The sequence below is a fragment of the Callorhinus ursinus genome, unplaced genomic scaffold (assembly GCF_003265705.2).
Source record: "Callorhinus ursinus isolate GAN/ISIS: 27379988/994484 unplaced genomic scaffold, GSC_fseal_2.0 scaffold35, whole genome shotgun sequence".
Taxonomy (NCBI): domain Eukaryota; kingdom Metazoa; phylum Chordata; class Mammalia; order Carnivora; family Otariidae; genus Callorhinus; species Callorhinus ursinus.
In genome coordinates this window covers 2,358,808-2,382,578 of record NW_027397097.1, presented here as the reverse complement: position 1 = coordinate 2,382,578, position 23,771 = coordinate 2,358,808, and the positions used below count along the sequence as shown (strand labels likewise).

General features: G+C 43.2%; 1 long non-coding RNA gene and 1 pseudogene across 1 annotated transcript; one reads left to right on the top strand and one right to left on the bottom strand.

Annotated features, from left to right (window-relative positions):
* Positions 1–5,443: 5,443 nt before the first annotated feature.
* LOC112840887 (cytochrome b-c1 complex subunit Rieske, mitochondrial pseudogene) lies at positions 5,444–6,481 on the bottom strand (annotated as a pseudogene).
* Positions 6,482–8,187: 1,706 nt separating this feature from the next.
* On the top strand, positions 8,188–14,672 carry LOC141370444 (uncharacterized). Its single transcript, XR_012374471.1, has 3 exons — positions 8,188–8,284; positions 8,713–8,825; positions 14,537–14,672. It is a non-coding gene; the product is annotated as an uncharacterized lncRNA (long non-coding RNA).
* The last annotated feature ends 9,099 nt before the right edge of the window (positions 14,673–23,771 follow it).

Sequence of the window (23,771 nt, the reverse complement as noted above, 5' to 3'; positions counted from 1 at the left end):
TCAAGAGATCAGTGAGCACTTATATAAATCTCAGATAAAGGGATTCAGTGTCTCCCAGGGTGAAAAATTAAGAAATCAAGCCATACCTCCAATACTTTAAGTGTGCTGGCTTTTTGTGAAAAGCCCTCCAGGCTGAGAGAAAAATAAAAGAAAACCTTCCAAATCACAGAACACCATGTTTACAAGAAGACTTGAGCTGTAAATTGCACTCTGTAATTTATGTTAATACATTTAAATAGATTAAAGAAATTAGTCTTCAAAAGGATGAATCTTTTAATGGTTTTTTTCACTTAGAAAAAAATGACTTCCGGGGCGCCTGAGTGGTTCAGATGGTTAAGCACCTGCCTTTGGCTCAGGTCATGATCCCAGGTTCCTGGGATCGAGTCCCACATTGGGCTCTCTGCTCAGCGGGGAGCCTGTTTCTCCCTCTGCCTCTCTCTCTCTCTGTCTCTCATGCCTCTTTCTCTCTCTGTCTCTCATGAATAAATAAAAATCTTGGGGCACCTGGGTGGCTCAGTCGTTAAGCGTCTGCCTTCGGCTCAGGTCCTGATCCCAGGGTCCTGGGATCGAGCCCCGCATCGGGCTCCCTGCTCCGCGGGAAGCCTGCTTCTCCCTCTCCCACTCCCCCTGCTTGTGTTCCTGCTCTCGCTGTCTCTCTCTGTCAAGTAAATAAAATCTTTAAAAAAACATTTAAAAATAAATAAATAAATAAATAAAAATAAAAATCTTAAAAAAAAAAGTTTGAAAAAAATGACTTCCAGTGGAAAAAAATGAAACTACTCAATTGAGTATTAAAACCTTTGGGAAAAGGTAAATTTTACATTCTTAGAAGAATAAAACAAAATATGTGTAAATAACCTACAAAATAAACAAATACAAATTTAAGCACTATTGTTGTTTTCAAATCTAAGCCCTTCAAAATGTTTTTGGATAGGAAACGGGGAAAATCTAACTTTGGTTTAATAGCTTCATGGTCCCTGCTGAGTTATAAAATAAATATGCAGATCAGGCCCAATGATATGCAAATTCACACCAGGCCAAAAATTAGCACTCACAAAGATTTTAAGAGACTCTTCAGTACTAAGACTTCTAATCAAGGTTCAGAGAATTCCGTTACTCTATAAAATAAATATAAGGAAGCCCTTGATCCCCTCTGCCAAGTGGTCTGCGTGCAACCAAGGCCCAGGTGCTTCCTCCCAAGGTCTGTGAATTATGGGACTTCCTTTTGCTCTTCTTGCACAAGTCACTACCACCCAGCTTATATTTTCCAGAAGACAAAGAAATTCAGCATAGTGTTCATTTGGAGTCTCCTGTTGGGAAACCACCAAGCTCCCTCATTTTTCTCTCCAGAGTTCCCATTTTCTAAAGTAATCTGTCCCTTGTTTAATTATCTGGAGAATCTTACCAGCAAATGACAATGGGTACACAAATTACTAACATTGCTCATCAGCGTCTTAGTTTTGGACCCTTCAAGGGTATTTTGCCACTTACTTTATGTTGATGACCCACCTCTTTCCCAAGTCAAGGGAAACAAGCTACTGGCCTGTCTGAGAGTTCCAGATCCACCCTGACAGACTTGTGATGCTTGTGATGCTTTGGGTGCTGGGAAATGCCAGGGTTAATCCCCTGGTGGCTGCATGTGGCCACAATTTGAGCTGATAATGGTAGACTGTTCAATGCTAGTGAGCAATCCCAGTTGCCTGTACATCCTGGAGAAGCTCATAAGTGTCTGGATGAGGGCTGGAGCCCTCCCTCCCCTGATTCAAATAAACACCTGAGCATTTTCTAACCTGTACACACAGGGGCTCTGTGGGTGAGAAGTCTTCTACCTTCTGCACACAGACACATTAGCCAGTGTATCTCCTGAATGTTTCTCATTGTATGACTTTCTAAGGAAATATCTGAAACAATTCAGTTTGAATTCTAAGAGAAAAATGTTGCTTTCTGCCGAGTCGGTATCTGGTGTTTGAATTAGCCCAGCTTTCCCTACAGCATAAGCCAGGGGTATGTCTTCCAAGAACAGAAGGACATTTGCTGCCCAGCTCAGGGGTGTGGACCAACTACTGATTCAGTTCCAGCAACTCTTACTCTCACCCTTGAGGAGTGTCTTCTGAATGTTGGTTTTCTTTGACCAAGAATCTTACCAGAATCCTGAATCACGGACTCTTGATCTGTGTGGGTCCCTGAGAATCCCTGTGTTAAGGAGGAAGAACATGTTCGGGATATGAATGTGCATTTCGTAAAATCCTTCTCAGTTTCAGAATTAATCATGAACAAGTGTAGCAGAAGCCCTCAGGGCCGGAGCAGGGCTGGGTGGAGCAGGTGAGGCTTTGGAATCAGCTGCGGTTTGTGATTTGGAATTGAGGGAGGAAAGAGAAAAGAAGAAAGCAACAGCCATCTAATCTTGCCTGTGTACATTCTTTATCAGATGGGGTTCTGTCTTACTCGTCCCCGAGGTATATTGCAACAATGTGCCTTTATCAAGGAGGAGTTTTACAGGCAAAGCTTTCAAATAAACAGATATAAAATGGAAAAATAAATAAATGCAAGGAAATTAAATGCTAATGTATGTGCCTTTAATATTCTCAGTCAAGGTAAACCCTTTGATAAAATAAATTATGTTGTGAATTGTAGCTAAAAGATGATATAGGTCTTCTTGATTTTACCACAGTAGGAAATGAAAATGCAAATGTAGTATTTTAGTTCCTGCAAGACTTGGAATTTAATTTTTTTAATTTCCCCCCAAAAGTTAAATTAAGTGGAAAGTACAAATTTCCCAATTATTATTACTTACACTAACATTTAAGAGTATGTAAATGTAAACACAAGTATTCAATGAAATTTAATTCTCTTAAAGAACCAGTATTTTAGGGACAGCTGGCTGGCTCAGGTGGAAGAATATGCAACTCTTGGAGGTGTGAGTTCGAGCCCCACGTTTGGTGTAGAGATTACTTAAAGTTTTATTAACTTAAAAAAAATAAAGAACCGGTATTTTATAAATTGTTTCCTGTACTACTGGAACTTATATAATATTTACCCAGTTTAATGTGAATCTGTAGTTTTGTGAATTACTATAATTTTGTGAATTACCCAAATTATGTGAATCTCGTTTTCACTTAAAAGTGTATGTTTTGTTACCATATTTCCCTTACAAATCCTTATAATCAGCATGATTGATTAATGTTAACTTAGCTTATTTTCTAAAACCTGTAAATGATTTTGAATCACAGGTGATAAAATATTAAGTAGATTAATACATTACCATTGTTCATCTGGAGATTTGTAAAGAAATTAAAATCCAGAGACAGAGAAAATAAAGTATATGGTTATATAACCCCCAGGTGGATTTCTAACCTATGGATTATTTTCTGTGTATAAATACATTTGGTCTTTGAAATATTCAAATTCAGAGGGCAAATTAATCAATGTATTGTAAACATTGCTTTGTAATATGATTGATATTCATTATGATTAAAAAAATAGATATTGTCATTTATGCATATCGTTTAACATGATTATATGTGCTTCTGTATTTAACCTGAGACACGGGCTTACATTTGAAGGGGATCAGGGTATGCCACCCCAAAACATACCACTTCGGCATAGGAATTATTTTGAGCTGAAAACATTTGAGTTCCAGGAATCCCTTATCTGCCTAAAAGCAGAGCCTCCCAGAACTCAATTGTCATAAATCCCGTCTTGGGAACGACTCTGTATAATCTTGGAGACTAGAAATTGGCACCATACCCAAACAGACATTGCCATGGGACTATCATGTCTCTCATCTATTCTCCAAAGTCTCATTTATCTTTCCAAAAAGTCATTTCTTTTCCCGTAAGTGTCCTTGCTCTTTTTCCTCTTCATTTGCTAAGTTGGGTACATAAGCCCCAAATTCTAACCACCTGTTTGAGTTACTCATTGTTGAGTAACACATTGTGTATATGTGTTGTGTGTGTGTTACATGCATAAATATGCTCCGTTTTTTTCTCTCATAAATCTGTCTTCTTTTGGTTTAATTCACATGCCTCATGAACTGACCATAAGAAGGTAGAGGAAAAGGAATTTTTTTGCCTTGCCTACACATTCAGGTGGCTTGTTTAGGAAGTGATCCTAGAAAACAGAAGGGCAGGACCTAGAGGGTAGAAAGGAAAGGAACAAACCCAGCATAAGGGTACATAATGGAGTAGACCACTACTGTGGGCAACCGGGCCTTCATCCCGCTGGGGCCTTCTGAGGAGCTTTATGAAATGAGTCTCGGAATCGTCTAAGTGGGGGGACAAAAGCGAGACATTTTTATCCTCTGGTTCAGGTTCTCCGTTGGTGGAGGGTTGCCCCATGGCATTTTGACTAGCCCACGGTTCTGAGTTGCATGGGTATGAATGCAAAGTGGGTTCTCCCAGGCATTCTGTGCCTCTGCGTCAGAGAACCAAAAGGCAGGAAGGGAGAGGCAGTGCGCCCCTGAGGAGAGGTGTGGCAACAGGAGCCAGCAAGGCACCGGTCACTGCAGATGAGACTGGAAACTGCAAGCGAGGCTGAGAGAATGTGAGGTGGTACAGAAAAGGTGTTGCACGTAATACACATGCATACATATCAAGGCATATTAAAGTTAATGGTTATAAAAACCCTCATGAATAGTGACTGATTGCTCAGAGAAAAGAATGGCCTTGGGTTGTGCAGTCTGCTCTCAACATGAGGTAGAGAAATTTCTTCTCTATTTTCTGCTCAGGTAGCAAAACTTGTAGCTCCCTGCACTACTCTCACTTCTCAAAAGTCTGTTTGCATTTGTATCAGTTCTCACAATGCTTTTGAGTACTTCATGACTGAAGACAATTGTGGGAAAAAACCAACAGTCCCTCACTAATACAGGAACCAATATTTCTTACGGTGTTTTTGTTACCTTCTATGGCAATCATAAAATACTGTCCTTCTGATGGATAACAATGGACTGTAGCCATTCCTGTTCTCAGGCACATCGTTCTCATTTGTAATCAACTGACATCCTCAGCTTCTCTTTCAGATGTTGCCTTGCTCTAAGGGTGCATAGTCATCGCCTTTGGGGACAGGCCACGGCGTCTTTTTGTCCAGACTGTCTTCAATGCTCCCTGAACCGTTGATTGGCAGCACCAAGTGTTTTCTCTTTCGCTTTGTATGCGTCACCCGAGGTATGGCGCTCACAAACACAAAGGGAATTCCAGGAACACTTAGCATGTTTGGAAGGCACCAGTTTTCAGAATCTGTCAACAGTATTGTAAGAACTACATGTGTTTTAAGACTGCAGTGTGGGAAAAACTGTCAAGATGAGGAGAGCGACTCAACCCCCCTTGGGAGGATGATAATACATTTTATTCCAGTTGCTTTTATTCAAGTGAAGTGTTGACCACGTGAATAGATTTTAGTAAATTTATGCACTTTTATTTATTTTTTTGAGGTTAAAAATGTTTAACAGTGGCTTTATTAGGTGAATGCTTGAAAGCATTCAACATTAAATTCAATTTACTTCACATTAATGTTTGCAAATACATTATTAGCAATTCTTAAATATTTCAAATCAACTTAAGTATCGAAGACTTGCTTATAAGTCTTCTGAGGTAACAAGAAGACCAAAAGGAGCCTAGAACTTGAGTCCAGGTCTCTAACCAACAATCACCATATCGTCACCGGTGAACTCGTATGAGGGAACTTCAAGGTTGAGAGGTGCAGACCCCTTCCTGATCCTGCCAGAAGCATCATAGTGTGACCCATGGCAAGGGCAGTAATAACCACCAAAATCTCCTGCATTTGCAATGGGTACACAACCAAGATGAGTGCAAACACCTATCAGGATAACCCATTCAGTTTTCTTTACTCGATCTAAATCATGCTGAGGGTCCCTCAACTGGGACACTTCAACTGCAGCCTCCTGCTCAATTTCCTTCTTGGTTCTACGGTGCACAAACAGTGGTTTTCCTCTCTACTTGAAAGCCATGTTCTTGCCTTCTGGAATATCGGATAGCTTGATTTCGATTTTCGACATGGCCAGCACATCAGCAGAAGCACTCATGCTGGAAACAAACTGGGAGACGACATTCTTGGTAGCATATGCAACACCTATACTAGTTGTTGCAGTTATCAAATAGGAGAAACCTTTTCTAGCCTCACTGCTCTCTTTTGAAGACTTCGTACCATCTAACACCTCGGTGTGTCGATAGTCAGAGAAGTCAGGCACTCTGATGTCTGTGTGGGAATAACGAATGGAAGCTGGGACATTGAGGCCCACGGAGGCGGCCAAAGGCCGGCTCGCGGCCTGGCCACTCAGCGACTCCCGGCACAAGAAGGGCCGCTTCACGTCCAGTACTGGGGGGATCCGGGGTGGCGGGCACCGAGGCCTGCACCAGGGGCCGCAGTGCGCCTACCACCCCGCGGGACGTGGCCGATAGGACGGGCGCGAACGGGCCCGAACGGGAGGCCACCGACAACATGGCGACAGCTTCTCCAAACGCCGAGCCGGTCACAAATGTATGCACTTTTAAAGCAAGCCCAAGCACAAGAATTGATACTATGTCTGTTGGTGAAAGAGTTCTAAAGGTTTTCTAAAGGGTGTTTTTGTTTTTTGGGGTTTTTTTTGGAGGAGGGGAGGGACACAGGGACAGGGAGAGGGAGAATCTTAAGCAGGCTCCAAACCCAGTGCAGAGCCCAACACGGGGCTTGATCTCACCATCCTGAGATCATGACCTGAGTCGGATGTTTAATCCACTGAGCCCCCCCAGGTGCCCCCCTAAAGGTTTATCTTTTTGTTTTTTAAAGATTTTATTTATTTATTTGAGAGAGAGAGAGCATGAGAGAGAGCATGAGAGGGAAGAGAGTCAGAGGGAGAAGCAGACTCCCTGCTGAGCAGGGAGCCCGATGCGGGACTCGATCCCAGGACTCCAGGATCATGACCTGAGCCGAAGGCAGTTGCTTAACCAACTGAGCCACCCAGGCGCCCCCTAAAGGTTTATCTTTAAGCGTGGATTACCCTTGCCTATGAGTAGATGCAAAGCCTATTGATTCATGAGTGCCTTTATGGCTCGCGTTATCTGGAGTCAGGGAAAGTGGTGAAACTTCAAAATGGGGATTCAAAAGTAGATAAACTGGTCAGGGTTTAAGCAGAAACTGGACTAGAGTGGCCACATGCCCTTTCCATGGCTCTTATGAGCATGACATGTACTGCAAGGTGAAAACCAGGACTCTTCACACATGATCCATCATCGGTGGGAGGTGTGTACAGTTTCTGGTTACTCCCCCAAGGCCAGAGCATCTGTGGGCCAGACGATGTTGTGTCGATTATTTTAAAGCACTAATGATGCGTATCTAAGTATCTTATTCCAAGTGCAACATACCAACTGACCTCCACAGACAGGGTAATGGCAAAGCTGTTGACTGAGATCACATAAGGTTTATCAAAGGAAGATGTCACTGGAACTTCATTGGAAAGGACCTTACCGAGCCTTGCTAAGTCCCCAAATGGCTGACGGGTGCTGAGGCTTTCAGTCTTAGATCCTGTGTTCTCACTGTAAGTAAATGTACCCCACCCATTTAATGATTTCTTGCTATGATCTCTGTTTTTCTCTTAAACACAGGGACCAATGCCTTGCTTGTCCGTTGGGACCCAGGGAGGGTATGACCACTTCTAGGAAATTCCCCGCGTTCCCAAAAAGAAACCTAGTTTAAAGATTTTTATTTATTTATTTGACAGAGAGAGATAGCAAGAGAGGAAGTACAAGCAGGGGGCGTGAGAGAGGGAGAAGCAGGCTTCCCGCGGAGCAGGGAGCCCGATATGGGGCTCGATCCCAGGACCTGAGCCGAAGGCAGACGCTTAACGACTGAGCCACCCAGGCGACCCAGAAACCTAGTTTAGAATGAAATTGGGATACAGCAGAGGAAACTCCGAAGCCCTAGCCCTCCTTGTCAGTTACAGACCCGACAGGTGGATCCTTCTTTACTATTCTAGCAAGAGCAGGGAAGTGTTCCTTCTTTCGAACTACCGTGCAGCCAATGAGAATCACAACTCAGCCAATGAAGAACCTCTATACTTCAAACTCCTAGTCTACACCAATGGGCTTTTTGTTTATAATAGCCATCCCAACATCCCCTTTCCTCTATAAAAGTTCATGTGTTGTTTGAAAGGGAGGTAGTCCCAAAATGACCTTTGAAGGCGGAATGCCGAAGGAAAAGGCCTACAGGTCCAGTTTGACGGGAAATAGTTTATTAAAGGGACTATTATGGACAGAAGCAAGACGTGTAGATCTGTGCAGCCCCATCTCCGGTAAGACCCGCTTTTATAGCCTTAGAGGCTGGGAGGTACGTGCTAGTAGACCACCCAGGAGGAAATGTTTGAGTGTAGCTGTGCCATAGTTATATCTCCAGAGCAGATCAAGGACCTTATGGGCGTGGTTGGATAAAAAGAAAGAGTGTGTGTGTGTGTGTGTGTGTGTGTGTGTGTGTGTGTGTGTATGTGTATATGTGTGCGCGCGTGCGTGGGCTGGTGCTGTACTTAAGGCTTCGGGTCCCAGTGCAGTCATCGAGGCAGATTTGTCCAAGATGGCGTTAGTCTGGTTCACAGCGTTCCTTTCCTTTGTTCTGCAGACTTTCCAATGGTTTTGCCGTAGCTTGCTTGTCCCTGATTGCAGTTCTCCGCTAGACCTGAATAAACCCATTTTTGCTTGCAAAATAACTGACATCTTTATTTTTAAGGTTAACACAGAGCAGCAGCCTCCTTTTCTACTCCAACCCTGACCTTAATTGCATATTTATGTGGAAAACAATGAAATTTGACTTCTTCAACCATACTCCAGAATCAATTTCAGGTGGGTTGGTGATCTGTCGGTGACAACAAGTCTCCTAGAAGATAATGTAGGAAAGGAAAAATTCTTCTCTATCCTTCAGGATCTTCCAGCTGGACTAAGAATTAAATTTACCTGAGACAGATTAACAGGAAAAAATAAACAGTTTTGTTACATGCACACAGAGGCCCTAAAGAAATGACTGAGGCAGGCAGTTTTTATACTTTATAGACAAAGACACAATAAATTTGTGAGGAATTGACAGGATAAAGAAAACAGATGTTTGGAAGCATGAATTAATAAGGAATTCTAAGCGGAATTTGGGCTGAAGTTGTATTTTAGAAAAAAGTCACATGGTTTGCTTCTACAGCTTTCCCGGCTTTAAAGTTTCTATATCTGGTGATAAGGATGTCTTTTTATTTTGTACAGAGAAGGTACCTTTCCTATGGGAGATTAGTTCCTGCTTTCAGAGGCACAGAGAAGGGTCTGAGTGTCCTTGCACCAGCTGTTTCTTAAGTAACTTTTATTTAAAATAATCACTATGCGGGGCACCTGGGTGGTTCAGTCAATTATGCATCTGACTCTTGATTTCCGCTCAGGTCATGATCTTGGGGTGGTGAGATCAAGCCCCATGTCTGGCTCCAAGGTCAGTGCAGTCTGCTTGAGATTCTCTCTCTCTCTCTCTCTCTTTCTCCCTTTGCCCATCTCCTTGTGCTCTCTCTCTAAAATAAATCTTAAAAAAAAAAAATAATAATCACTGTGCCAAACTGGTACGTTTGAAAAAGTCTTGATGTTGGGGAAGAGAAAATTTTCTTAAACTGGGCACAATAAACACCAATCATAAAAGGCTGAATACATTGGACTACATTAAAATGAATGATTTTTTTTCTTTTCTTTTTTTTTTTTTAGATTTATTTGAGAGAGAGAGAGCTATGCACACAAGTAGGGGAGAAGGGCAGAGGGAGAGGGAGAAGCGGACTCTCTGCTGAGCAGGGAGGACATGGGGCTCCATCCCAGGACCCTGGGATCATGACCTGAGCCAAAGGGAGATGCTTAACCGACTGAGCCACCCAGGTGCCCCTCTTTTTTCTATTTTAAAAAATACCATTAAGAGTGTGGGAAAGTAAGCCACAGCATGGGTAGTATTTGCAACACATATAGTCACAAAGGCCTTGCTTTAAGAATACATAAAGAATTAACATAGCCCCTCCTAACCGTTAACTACCACCACCCCCCTTCTCTGATATGTTCCCTTCCCTTGTTTCTTAGCTCTGTTTTATTCATTAACCATTTACATAACTAATTTCCAATTATAAAATTGGAAAATAGCAGAACTTAACCTCAAGGGTTATCATGAGGGCCAAATGAGGAAACATGGACAGTGCTTAGAACAATGAGTGCCAGACTCACAGTAAGCACCCAGTGCATTGCTGCTTATTGTTATTACTACAGTTTACTTGTGTGTGTGTGTGTTTGGCATTACTTAAGAAATATTTCCCCAATTAGTATTTTCTTCTCCTTCCAGGCACCTTGTAAGGCTCCTTTTGAAGTTAGGTGTGGTGTGTGGCTTCACTGGATGTGTGAACTGGAGTGGAAGGGCAGAGGTATAGGGTCACAGCCACCCACTTAGCGCGCTCCCTTTTCCTGCAACGGTACTGTAACCTGAGAGCATGTTCTGTGATGGGGCCTTAGCATCCTGCTTCCCTGAGTGACGAGCAGCGCCCTGTTGTGGCCTGAATTAGGTATGAGCAAGAAACAAACTCTTGCCTGTTTTATTTTTTGGTAAGAAAGAACTTCCTGCTGTGGGGTTAAAAAAATACATTCTCCCACATTTTTTGTAATAGTCTTAGAGGTTTATGTTTCACATTTAGGTTGTTAATTTCTTTGAGATTGTTTTTGTGTATGGTGCTATGCAGGAATCAAATTCAGGTTTTTTTTGTTTTTTTTCCCCAAAGCCAATTATCCCAACACCGTTCACTGAGTCGTCTTTTCCCCTGACTTGTGGCCTCCCCTGCCATATCCAGAGTGCCCATGCTTATGTGGGAGAGACTCTGTTCTCTCCCATGATCTTTTTTGTCTATTCTTCTACCATTTTACCGTATGGTTTTACTTATTTCTTTGTCATATGTCTCACTAGTGGGTAGACAGTGGGCAGAGTAGTCTTCAGGCATGGAGAATGGGGAATGAAGAGTGAATTGAGTGCTGTGCCTCTTAGCCAAACCCACTCTTGGAGAGTAGAGCGCTAGACTCTGGGCCTAGGCATCCTGGCTGTCTGCACATCAGAACGTGCACGTCAGTTTCCTCAGAGATAATCAGAGTGAGAAGCAAGCACTAGATTTGGGAGCTGTTATTAAAGTTAATTGACAGGGCTGGGTAACTGCTTAGATTTCTGGTGGGATAGTGTAGGGAGAGGGATTTATATAAGACAGCTCTTATATTTCTGGCTCAATCAGGGCTTCAAGGATATCTGTGAGAAATATAAGTCACGAACCTTCTGAACTAATGCCTGGAGAGAACTTCTTGAGCAAATAATACAACCTGTAGAAATAACTGGTTCCAGAAAAGCAAGGTGTGATTATAAATGGTTTATTTCTTTAGATGATAACATTCATCATAATTAAATTGCATTTTTAAGACTGTTACTGCTGACACTACGTAGAAATATTGCTTTTTAATCATAGTGAAGTGTCAAGAGACTAGGGACTTAGGGGGTAAATTTGAAAACAAAGTGCACATTTTTGTTTTTAAGATTTTATTTATTTGACAGAGAAAGACACACAGTGAGAGCAGGAACACAAGCAGGGGGAGTGGGAGAGGGAGAAGCAGGCTTTCCCGCTAAGCAGGGAACCCGATGCGGGGCTCGATCCCAGGGCCCTGAGATCATGATCTGAGCCAAAGGCAGACGCTTAATGACTGAGCCACCCAGGCGCCCCAAAAGTGCACACTTTTGCAAGCAGAATCAGTAGATGCGTTAGAGGTCTTGGGGGATGTGAGCATTAATGCAGGCCACAGAAATAATCCTGTGTTACCACCCTTCCCAATCCTGATGCTGGCCAGCCAGCCAGTCAGCTCCCTACCCCTTTACCTCCCTCCCACACCCCTCTTTACAGACCCCTTGCAGAACCAGGTGCCAGACAGGGCAGGGTTCTGTAGCTCAGCAGGGAGGAGTAGCAGGTTGAGGAGGCTAGACGTTAGCAAGATGAATGCAGGGCTTTCTTTCATTCCTGCAGATGGGAGGAGGAGAGGGAAGGTTTCTCGGTGGGGTTTCTCAAGTTAGGGGCCCCTCCCAAGCTTTTCAGCCTTCACCCTAGGGTCAAAAACCAAGAGGGTAGGCACTCAGGGTTCCCTGTCCTTGGCCAGTAGGACTCTTCTTGCCTTTTGGGGATGCCTGAAGTTTCGGGAATGCCAGAGAGTTCAGACTGTAAGGACAGATCCTTTGCTTCTCTAAATTTAAGGTCACCTAAAGTTGGTGACTGGGCTCTCAGGTCTAATGGGACCCTTAGCCCCTCCCATTGCCACTTCCCAGGCTCCTACCCAGGGGCCTTTGTAAGAAAGGCCTTTCCTACCTGGGGCTTGAAGCTCCCTGGCCACCACGGGAGTTTCTCCATGCTTGTCTTCATCCACCCAGGAATATGTTTCTGGATCTGGAAGTTCATCCTTCACAGCAACGTATACATTCCTTTCTCCACTAAGCAGTGTTAACTGGAGTTCTGACTCTTGGTGGGATCTGGCTTCCTCTCCTGGGGTTCTCAGCCTGCCTGAATCTGGATAAATACCCACCACTGGACCCAAGATGGCGGGCTGCAGCTTCCCTCTGCTGGATTGTTTACCTGGCTGTCCAGTTTTCATTAGGCTTGATCCAAATTCAAAATCCTTCTTGTGTAAAAGCTCAAAGTTTCCTGGTAATCATGCTCTGTGGTCCCATTTCGACCTCAAACATTTCTCTTGTTTCCAACACCCTTTTGGAGCATAATTTGGTTGAAACTTGCTGGATACTTGGTCCCTCTGCAGCACAGATCTACTTCTGGCTGGACCCTGTCATCTCAACTAACCTTACTTCAACAGCGTGTGCTGGAGCCTTGATTCAAGCCAGACATTGACAGATGGAATGGGGAGACAAGGGCTCTGGCATTAAAGAGATCACCAGACTATAAACAAATGATTATCAATGAGATGGTGGGTGTGTGGCCAAGATGCATATAAGGTTCTCTGGGGGTGGGGGGGAGATGGTATTTGTTAAGCAATGTCTGTGTGCCCCAGGCAGTAAATTATGAATGTTGCTCCTTAAATTCTTACAGAAATACTACTGAGCTTATTTTACAAATGCAACATTTGAGACAAGAGATTACTCAGGTAACTTGCCCCAAATCACAGAACTGGTGGTGGTTGAGCCTGAATTACCATCGACATCATCTGACCCCACACCTGGGACATGAAGCATTGTATGACATTTAATTTTGCCTGAAAGTTTTGAGGAAGGCTTAACATTGGAGGTGATGTTTGAGGGAGGACGTCTCGAAAGATAATTACTGTACTGAAGGGATAGTGTCTTAGACTGGGTGAAATAGGACATGAAGTCAGAGACTTTGGGCCAGAAGGAATAATGGGTAGAAATGCACAGAACCCTAGAGCCAGAATACCTTGGGAAGGTTTGGGTAGAGGGGAGGCTGCCCCTGGTGGCACTGCTCTCACAGGGCTGGAGAGGGAAACCCTCCTCTATGCTCTCTGTTCCTATTTCCAGCCATTATGGATTGGCCATCACTGAGGTTTGTGTCCTCTGGTTTTACCGCCTCTAACCTTCGTCACTCAAGGTATCATCCTGTGTACGTGGTCCTCTGTACAGCCCACTCACGCAAAACCTTTCAGATTTTTTATCTTCTCAGCTCCAACACTACTCACCTACTCTTCAATCTAGCCAACTGCTTCTAGGAAATGTCCTCCAACCAACTCAGCATCTGCAGACTATCCACACTGGAAATCTCAGGGTCCAGCATCTTTTCTTCTGACACCTCAGTCCACCAGCTTTCACTCTCTTCCTGCTAGAACCCCTACAGAGAACCCCAGTCCCCCAACCTCTCTCAGTAACCACAGCCACCACCTCAGTTCAGGCACCTGGATATTGGCCAGGATTACTGCCGCAGCCACACCATTATGCCTAGAACCATGTCCCCCGACCCCCCCTAACCCTTTCCATGGCCACACATTCTGGTATTTTCAATGACTCGTGTTCCCTGGTGCTCAGCAGATCTCTGAGCTTTCTGCACAGCAGAGGGGCTAGGACCTTGGCTAGACTAGAAACTGCCTGAGCTGCTTTCTATTCCAGGATATCAGCCCTGTCTTTTTAGGAACCTCATACTCTTCAGCAGTTGGTTGGAGGCCCTGTGGTTCTCTGCCCTGGTGGTTTCTGACAGCAGAGCAGCCCCCCTCTTCTATTTCATGATGGCCTCACCACTCCCACCTGGAACACCATCCCAGACTCACCTGAGCTTTCAGAGAAGCAGCTGAAATTATTGTCATTTATTTACTTACTTATTTTTATTTTGAAAGATTTTTATTTTTAAGGAATCTCTATACCCAACATGAGGCTTGAACTCACAGCCCTGAGATCAAGAGTCACATTCTCTTCTGACTGAGCCAGCCAGGCGCCTCTGAAATTATTGTCATTTTAGAAAAATTGTCCAAAGTTAATATTTAATACTATTCTTCTTTTTCTTCTTTTAATGTTGACATTTTAGAACACCCCATAATCTGGAACTAGCACTTCATCTTCACATGGATAAAAAAACATATTCTTTAATAGAAATTCCTAAGAAGATTCTGATGTCAAAGAAGGAGGCCTCTCCATTAAAATAAGGTGGATGAGTAGCTAGCTATTGGTCAAGAACAAGATGTAAGGTAAATTGCCCAAAATGTAGATTTCCTCTTCCACTGTAATGAAACTTGAAAGTTGGTGCTAGAGCTTCTATAACTGAACATTTCCCTAGATTGAAAAGCTAAAGAGCTCCTGTCAAATAATAATGACTACAATGCTTTGAACTGAAAGGTATGTGAATTTGGATGGAATCCTACAGTGCTGCTAAATTCTGTTGCGATGTGCCCACTGTAGGTCACTAGGGCTGCTTCGGGGAGATCGCTGCATTGCTTAATCTGTTTTTGGGGTTTTGTTTTTTGTTTTTTCTCTTCCATTTTCCCCTTTGCCCTTTTACTTTTGGTTTTATTTTATTATTTTTTAAAGATTTTATTTTTAAGTAATCTCTACACCCCACATGGAGCTTGTACTCACAACCCTGAGATCAAGAGTCACGTGCTCTACTGACTGAGCCAGACAGGTGCCCCTTACTTTTGGTTTTAAAGTTCTCATTTGCTTCTAGTTCTTATAATAGCTGGGGGGACTTTCCATCCATTTCTTCAGTAGAGCCTACATACCAGTCATCAACCGTGTTGTCAACCATGTCCATGCAGAGCCCATAGCATGGACTTCTTGCTTAAGCATGAAATTTCATGCATTCCTGCCACAGAGCTCATGTATGCAATGCGTATAACAAATCAGTAGTAACTTCCCTATGGAGGATTAAATTGTATGGCTTTTATTTAGCTTTATCATTAAAAACTTCTTCCTGGGGTGCCTGGCTGGCTCAGTTGGTTTAGCATCTGCCTTTGACTCATGTCATAATCCCAAGGTCCTAGGATCGAGCCCCATATCGGGCTTCTTCCTCTCCCTCTGCCGCTCCCCTGCTTGTGTTCTCTTGCGCTCTCTCTCTGTCAAATAAATAAATAAAATCTTTTAAAAAAATGAATAAAATAAAAAATTCTTCCTATTTAGGATCCACAATCTCCAACAGACCCTAGTTTATGCCTCCACTCTGGGGGTCGTCTTATCCCATGAAATATGAAGGGAGAGTAGTTGTCTGGAGGATGTGGGCCCAGGACTGGAAAACATTACCTGTACTATTCAGTACCAAGTTGGGATCAGAAGGTGAACTCTTGCGTCTAACACTCATGTTACCTACAAGTTGAACAAGGACTACAAAGAAGCATAAGACCGTGAGAATGGGGAGTCAGTGTTAGCTGCATTGCTGCTGCATCTTTTCTGTATGAATGACTTTCAGCCTCCACCCTAGGATCCAGACCTCCAGGCTTGAATTTACACCTGCGTCCTGGACACTTGGAGTCTTAAAGAAGTTCCATGGAAAATTTCTCAAGGGTATGATCCTTTGCTTTGTGCAATTGGCCTCATGATTAGTGCATCTAAAGAAAATCCTCTACCTTTTATTTTCTGTTTGGAAGATAGAAGCCACATATCTAGCAAGGCAAGTCAAGGAACTGCTTCGCTCTGGTGTTTTCCATTTTTCCTGCATCAAGCTTGTATTTAATAACACAATCTTACTACCGTCTTTGAATTTGTGGTCAGATTTTGCACCATGATCGGGCACATCTTGGATGAATCTGGAGCACCACAGAGCCCAGGAATGGTGAAGGAGCCCTGTCAGACCAGGACTGAGTAGTCATGGTAGGCCTCTTTGTGGTCTTTGAGTTCTCCCAGCTCTCTTTTTCTGAACTACTTTTGTGTCGGAAGACTGTCAGTTCAGTTAGTGATCATAAACTGTGCTTTTCCACTTCTATCTTTCCTATGTGACTTGCGAAAGATTGAGTTTTCTGTTTATCTGTAGGCTGGGTTGACTTTTCATAGGCTTTCCCCAGATCAAAGTTTAAAAGGGAATTCCCACCTCTGTGCATTTCATATTAGACCACATGTCCCTGATTGTCGATTTAAAATAAAATAATTGGGGGGGGGGCGCCTGGGTGGTGCAGTCAGTTAAGCATCCGACTCTTGGTTTAGGCTCAGGTCATGATCTCGGGTCATGAGATCAAGACCCGTGTCAGGCTCTGCACTCAGTGCGGAGTCTGCTTCAGATTCTCTCTCCCTCTCCCTCTGCCCCTCCCACTCATGCTCTCTCTCTCTCAAATAAATAAGTACATCTTTAAAAAAATAAAATAATTGGTATAGCAGAGATAACTCAAAATTAGAATTTCTCCTTGATGCTCCTTAGACTATTATGTCCTGAAACATCCAATAACTCACTTACCCCTTAACAATTAGGAATAGGTATCCCAGACAATAGAAAACCCACATCTGCCTGTTGGCTCAGTGTAATGAGGAGACCAAAATGGCAACTGAGCAGTCTCTGCTTCTAATTGTGTGAGACCACTTCCGTGCTGGAAGTGTCATCTCACTTAGGAATTAAGACTTCTAAACCTGCCAACACCAAGATTGTGAGAACAAGAACTGGATTATTAGATATATTCATGAAAGGGACCATTCCGATGTCCACCCTCTTTCTTCCTGTACATGTGTGTCTCAGCTTTGGAAGAAACAACATCAAATATTGGTTGCTGGTTTAAAACGTCCTGCTCCTGGAAGTTAGCTCCCCAACTTGGTAGGGTGCTGTCTTCCTACTGCCACCATAACTGAGCCTCCAGGAAGTTCATTCCACTGTTCTTTAAGGCCATTTGTTTCTGGGTAATAACGTATATCCAAAACCAATAAATTGCATGGTATGAGCCCATTGCCACATCGCTTTAACTGTAAAATTAGTTTCTTGGTCAGAAGTTATATCGTATGGGGATTTCATGGTGGTATTTCATAAGATATTCTTTGTAGGTCTTTGATGATTCTGGTGAAAGCATTGGGAGCATGGAAAGAAAATCTGGAAATAGATCTATTCCCATGAGGACATTTTTCAGTCCTCAATGAAGGAAGGGTTTCTGTGAAATAAATTTAACATCAGTTGGCTGGTTGGTCTCCCCAGGGAATGGTGCTATGTTGGGCACTCATTGTTGGCTTCTGCTATTGGCACCCACCAGTGGTGGTAGCCAAATTAACTTTGATGAGGGGAATTTATGTTGTTCCTTCACCACCATGCCACTTTGTACCTGACCCCTTGGGCAGTCAGGCAGATGGGATAAGAGGCTAACTGACATCTACATGACCACTCATCTTTTCTACATGACTATTATTGAGTGACTGAACTGTAGTGTATGCCTCCTCTTGGGCATTTTTGTGGAACATGATTGTCTTTATACTCTATGCCCATTCCAGGAAGCCCATCTACATATCTCCTCTCCAGTCCATCCCTGTCATGGGGCCATAGGGATGGATTGAATAAGAGACAATAAAGGAAGGATTCAGGTAACCAATGGAGGGATTCAGCCAATTATCCAGTATGTCTATTTTATACTAGTATATATATACACACTCACATTCTAACAGGGGTGGTATTTTGTACCCCCAGTGAATAGCATCAACTAAAACAGTATCTACTCGCTCCAAACAGATTTTTTTCCCTTCCAATGCATAGTCATTTTCATAATTGGATGTAGGTCTTTCTCGGGGAGGCTTGGAGGAAAATTTATAATACAGCCACATTGCTGGGTCCTTCCTTAAAGGGACCCAGTTTCCCCTTAATTGAGGTACTCTAGGCCTGTGATCTGACTCGGTTTGAGAATTGGATATAAGGCAACATATTCCCACTGTAGCAACTTAAATCAGGTTTCTGTTTTCCAAATACATAGCTAAAGCCACACCTTAGTAGACAGCCCATCTGTTCATTCCTAAGAACCCCATGATCCAAGCTGCCATCACAGATCTCTGAAAGTCAAAACACTCTAAGGGCCTTTCTGTCCCTGCAGCTGATTGTCGTAATTCACCCAACCTGAGCCCAAAGTGAAGGGCCACCAGCCGGCCTCTGCCAATCCAGAATCCTGTTCCCACTGAAATCAGCCACTCCAGTTCAGATGCGGTATCTCCCACTCCAGTCTTTGGCATTGTGTTTCAGGGTGCTTCCATCACCTGTGCGTGGCTCATGCTGTGGTCAGGGGGCAGCCTCCGGACCTTGCTAGGGTTACCGATGAGAGTGGCCAAGGAGATCCCACACTTAGGTCCACTCCAAGATTCCCATGTTCCTGTGCTTTTGGACCTTTGACACCTTAACCTCATTGACTCTAGGCCAGCACTGCGTCCAGGCTTCAATAAACGAAACAAGCAAGCTGTTAAAACCACTTGTGGGTACTCAAGTTAAATATCATAGCCTACATCCACATTTGTAATTCGCAACTTTATGCCTATTCAAACTCACATTTCACTTTGGTCTGACGCACTTAGAATCACTCCACTTCTATTCATGCTTTCCAGCTTTTCCAGATTTAAAGCAACCATCCCTACTTATTCTGACCTACATACAGCCTAACCACTGAAAGAGAGAAATCAATTTTAGAACTTAGAACTAAATTGGGATTTCTTTTTTTTTTTTTTTTTTAAAGCCCATCTAAAATCCTGTTGGACAGGACACTTCTGGCTCACATTGATCACTCCTTGTAGAAACCCTCCCATTTCTTTCTATCAACTCTTTCAAGGTTATATGGAGGCACCGTCTTTTTCCCTTAAATATAGAAATAAGAGTGCCCCAGAAGAGTTAACACTTTAAAACAGCACATAAGGAGTCAGAGTGGAAATAGAGAAAAATCATTCTAAGAAGTGGGTACCCAGGCTGGCAGGACTTCAACTTTGTTTCTGTCTCTGGTTCTTAACTTTGTTTTGAAAACAAATCACTTTGAGAGTCTGATAAAAGCTCTGAATCCTCTCTAGAGAAAATGTCCATAGACACAAAATATGCATTCACTTTTCAGGTATTCATAAAGCCATAGTTAAGAACCCATGCCTTTTGGGACTGGGCCAATGTATTTAAAATATCTAAAGAAAGTGTTCATCAGAAGGGGGTTTATTGGTTAGGCATGAATACAGAAAAAAGGCAATCACAAAGACAAACCCTGTAGTGTCCATCCAAACACTCTCCATGGGAGAGAGGACTCTGAACCAAAAAAATCCACCAAATATTCTGGTCCTGAGAGCAAGATGAGAGTATCATCCTAACTTAGTCTGACGCCAACCACTCAAATGATCGAATTCCCTTAATTTTGATTGAATCCACACCAAACAAACCTTCTTTTTTAAGATTTTATTTGTTTACTTGACAGAGCACAAGCAGGGGAAATGGCAGGCAGAGGGAGAGGGAGAAGCAGGTTCCCCACCGAGCAGGGAGCCCAGTGTGGAGCTTGATCCAAGCACCCTGGGATCATGACCTGAGGCAAAGGTAGACACTTAACCAAATGAGCCACCCAGGTGCCCCCCAACAAACTTCTGATGATAATTTGACTCCTTGGGTAGCCTGCCTACAGGGCAAAAGTGCTCTGAGCAGAGAATGTGAGTCTCTAGTCTTCTCTGCAGAGAGAGTTCCAAGTAAATTAACAAACTAGTGTTACTTTTTTTTTTTTTTAAGATTTTATTTATTTATTCATGAGAGACAGAGAGAGAGAGAGAAGCAGAGGGAGAAGCAGGCTCCCAAGGAGCAGGGAACCTGATGTGGGACTCGATCCCAGGACCCTGGGATCATGACCTGAGCTGAAGGCAGAGGCTTAACCATCTGAGCCACCCAGGCGCCCTAGTGTTACTTTTTTTGAGGTGGCATTTCCTGAGATTGGTTGATAAGAGTCCACATCTAAAAGATGATACCAAGTTTCTGAACTTGTGTGGCAGGGAGAAACACCTCTAAGAAAGATTAATCCAGGTTTCTAAGCCTGCAAAGCAGAGAGGATGTGATAGATTTGCCAGCTTTCTAATTTAAATTTCTCAAATGCATTGTCTTAGGACAGAATCTTCCAGAGTCACTGACTTCATTAATTTTTTTCGGGGCTTAAGTGAGAAGAATCAGATATAGAATTTTGAGACTCTCTGCAGAACAAAGGGATTTAGGTTATTTATATACCTTTAGGAGTTACAGACACCAGTTACAATCATGTGGTTTCCCATGACAACTAATTATTATGCAATACTTTGAGGTTCAAGGTTTCTTACCGTAGGAAATAATATTAAATTTTTGAAGTATCAATGTTTTTAAGGAGATTTCAGATAACCTTAAAAATTTGCTTTTTAAAAAGGCTATAAAATATTGAATAGGATGGCTACAAATAAAAATCCTCTCATGGGTAGCCTTATAACCTACAGGCTTGTGACTATTCTCAGCCTTCATCTTTCTCTAACAAGCTCTTGAGAATGGCTTCATTGCTCTGAATTTCATCTCTGTCTTACACTGTAATAAGTCTTCTGTCTAGAGTTTCTTTTTACACACAACTAATAGATAAGAAGGCTGCAGTCTTTGACTTCAGGCAAGATTTTAATAGCCAGAACTCACTGGAAAATGCAAGATTTATAGAAATCTAGGAATTAACACATCAAATGTGAAAATAATAAATTGTAAGAAAAATACTCCTATTTCACCCAACACACAAATGGTTTCCTAAATCAAGTGTAAAGTCTCAGTCTGGTCTCTTAAGTTCTTAAATGGCCTCCCGCTCCGCTCACGTATCCACTTTCCTCTCAACCCCAGACCAGTGTCTGTTCCAGCAAGGCAAACAGTCACTACCTCAGCAGAGATGCCCTTAGAAGCTGACGGGAAGATTCCAGTGCAAGTAGTTTATTTGGGAGGTACAGGCGCCACCTGCAGGGCAGTTGGGGGAGGGACACAGGGAGAGGAGGCTGCCAGAAAGGGGTATGTTAGTTACTAAGCTAGCTGCCACAGGGGCCAAGCGGAGCTTAACCCCACAGGAAAATTATGGAAAAGGGTGCAAAGCATACCTCAGGATTACCTCACTAGAGAACTAGGGGATTTGGGGTATTTTACACCCAGTCTCATCAGTCATTGGCTGACGGCTGGTCCAGGGAGTGTTAATTCCTCAGCCTTTCCAGAATGCTGAGTCTGGGTGAACAAGACAGCTTTCCACAGTTCTGGGACAGCCTTCAAGGGCAGAAATGCATCAGATGCAGAGACGGTGGTCTAAGGGGATGCAGGCAGGACACTGAGTGTCTGCAGTATCTCTTCCTGCTCGAGATAAGTCCGGGCCCTGCTAGTTTTTCTCTAAAAAATCATCCTTTCTTCCTTCGGAATGGTCTCGAAATCCTTCCCTCCCAAGATTTCTCTGAGTAACCCTAACCCACTCTCAGGATGTCTGCTAAGAGTATGTGCCCTGAATGAATGGAAGAAAACTCGTTCTGTGTGGACAAGTTAGACAAGAGTGCCCTCCTCTGAGCAGACACGGCCCCTGGGGGCCACAGATTTGGCATGTGGACAACAACTCTGTAAGAAGAAAATGGCACTTCTTCTGAAGCGGCTCCTACAAGTAAGTGCACACAGCTTGGGGGTGAAGTAGGGACTGTGCTCACTCACATACTCAGCCAGGTATCTTTAGGCAGTGCACAAACTGAACAACAGGACCGTGGCAGCCCTATTTACTTTGATCACTCCTTTCCTCTACAGCATCCAGAATTTACATGGACTACAGCTTTCTAGTGGAGCTTGATCAGATATTGAGTGTGTGAACTTGGCAGCAGCTCCCCCAAACATCTATTTGTATTAATTGACCTGTTTTGTGACTAAAGGAAAGGAGAATGTAGGTGGTCCAGAACCAAGTGGGAGAAGAGACAGAGGAGAACAGGAAACTGAAATTGATGTATCGCCTGTGTTCCAACTGTCCCTAGATACTTCCCCCTACAAAATATTTTCCACCTAACTTCCAAGGCAATGGAACGAGATCCCTGTCTAAACTCAATATGCCAGGGGCGCCTGGGTGGCTCAGTTGGTTAAGCAACTGCCTTCAGCTCAGGTCATGATCTCAGGGTCCTGGGATCGAGCCCCTCATCGGGCTCCCTGCTCCGCGGGAAGCCTGCTTCTCCCTCTGACCCTCCCCCTGCTTGTGTTCCCTCTCTCGCTGTCTCTCTCTGTCAATTAAATAAATAAAATCTTTAAACTCAATATGCCAAATACCCATTTTATTTCTCTTCAAAATGATATAGGAGAGATGAGGTGAAAAACTGAGAGATTCTGCCCACTGTTCCGAGCATGTGGTGAAACCTAAATGAGTAGCAGTCCTGAATGTGGGTTCCCATGTGCTTTTCTCAAGTTAGTATCTGCTCACTGACTAGGTACAAGGTGAAAAGTTCAATGAATTCCTTTTCTCTTTTAAACGTTTAAAATGACAATTTGCAACATTATAAAAATAAGTGAAATTTCACCTAAAATCCCTTCACTCTGTCACAAACTATTTTCTTGTCAGTGCTTTCTTTTTAATTTCTCTGGAACATTCCAGTACCTATTCAAACTTGTTTCTTGTTTTTCACTATCCTAAGTAGTTTTCTGTAAACATCTTGTTTCTATTTACCTATAACAGATTGGGAAGTTAGTAATCACTGGCCATCGTCCATATTCCAAGACTGGCAAAGCCTTCCTGGTTTTGAGCTCTTGCAGCCCCTCTTCATAACCAACTTCACCTCACTTGCATTTTTAGCCCAATCCAGGCAGGGTGCATCCTGACTTAGGCGTGAGTTAGTTAAGCACTTCTGGCTCAATACTCATTGACACTTCAGTGACTGCCTTCATACTTTATATGTGCTCACTGCCCGACTAGGCTCAGGGACTTACAAAGACGAATGAGAGAGATTCCTGTTCTCAATTATTTTCTCATCATCTTGAAGTCTCTGAGTGCTGTTTCAGATCCATACTCGTCATGCTGACTCAATAAAACTTAATCATGAGAAGTGTATCAGAATGTTCCATCAGAGCCTAAATAGACACGGGAAGTCCAAGAACCATGACCTTCCTCTATAAATTACCCCTCACTGAGAGCATTTATTGTAACATCCTGACTGCAGTTTTTATTTCTAATAAAAATCTGACTAAAGGAGAAAAGAGGCAGTTGACACAGGGGAACTTGAATTAGGAGATGAGAGAGAGGTGGAGAAATAGAATATACGCATCCGCTATCCTGAGGATCTGGGTCCCACCAGTTTGACGAGGGGCCATCTGAGGTTCAGGTAACCAGCAGAGCTGCTTCAGAGTTTGGGGGACAATTACGTGATAT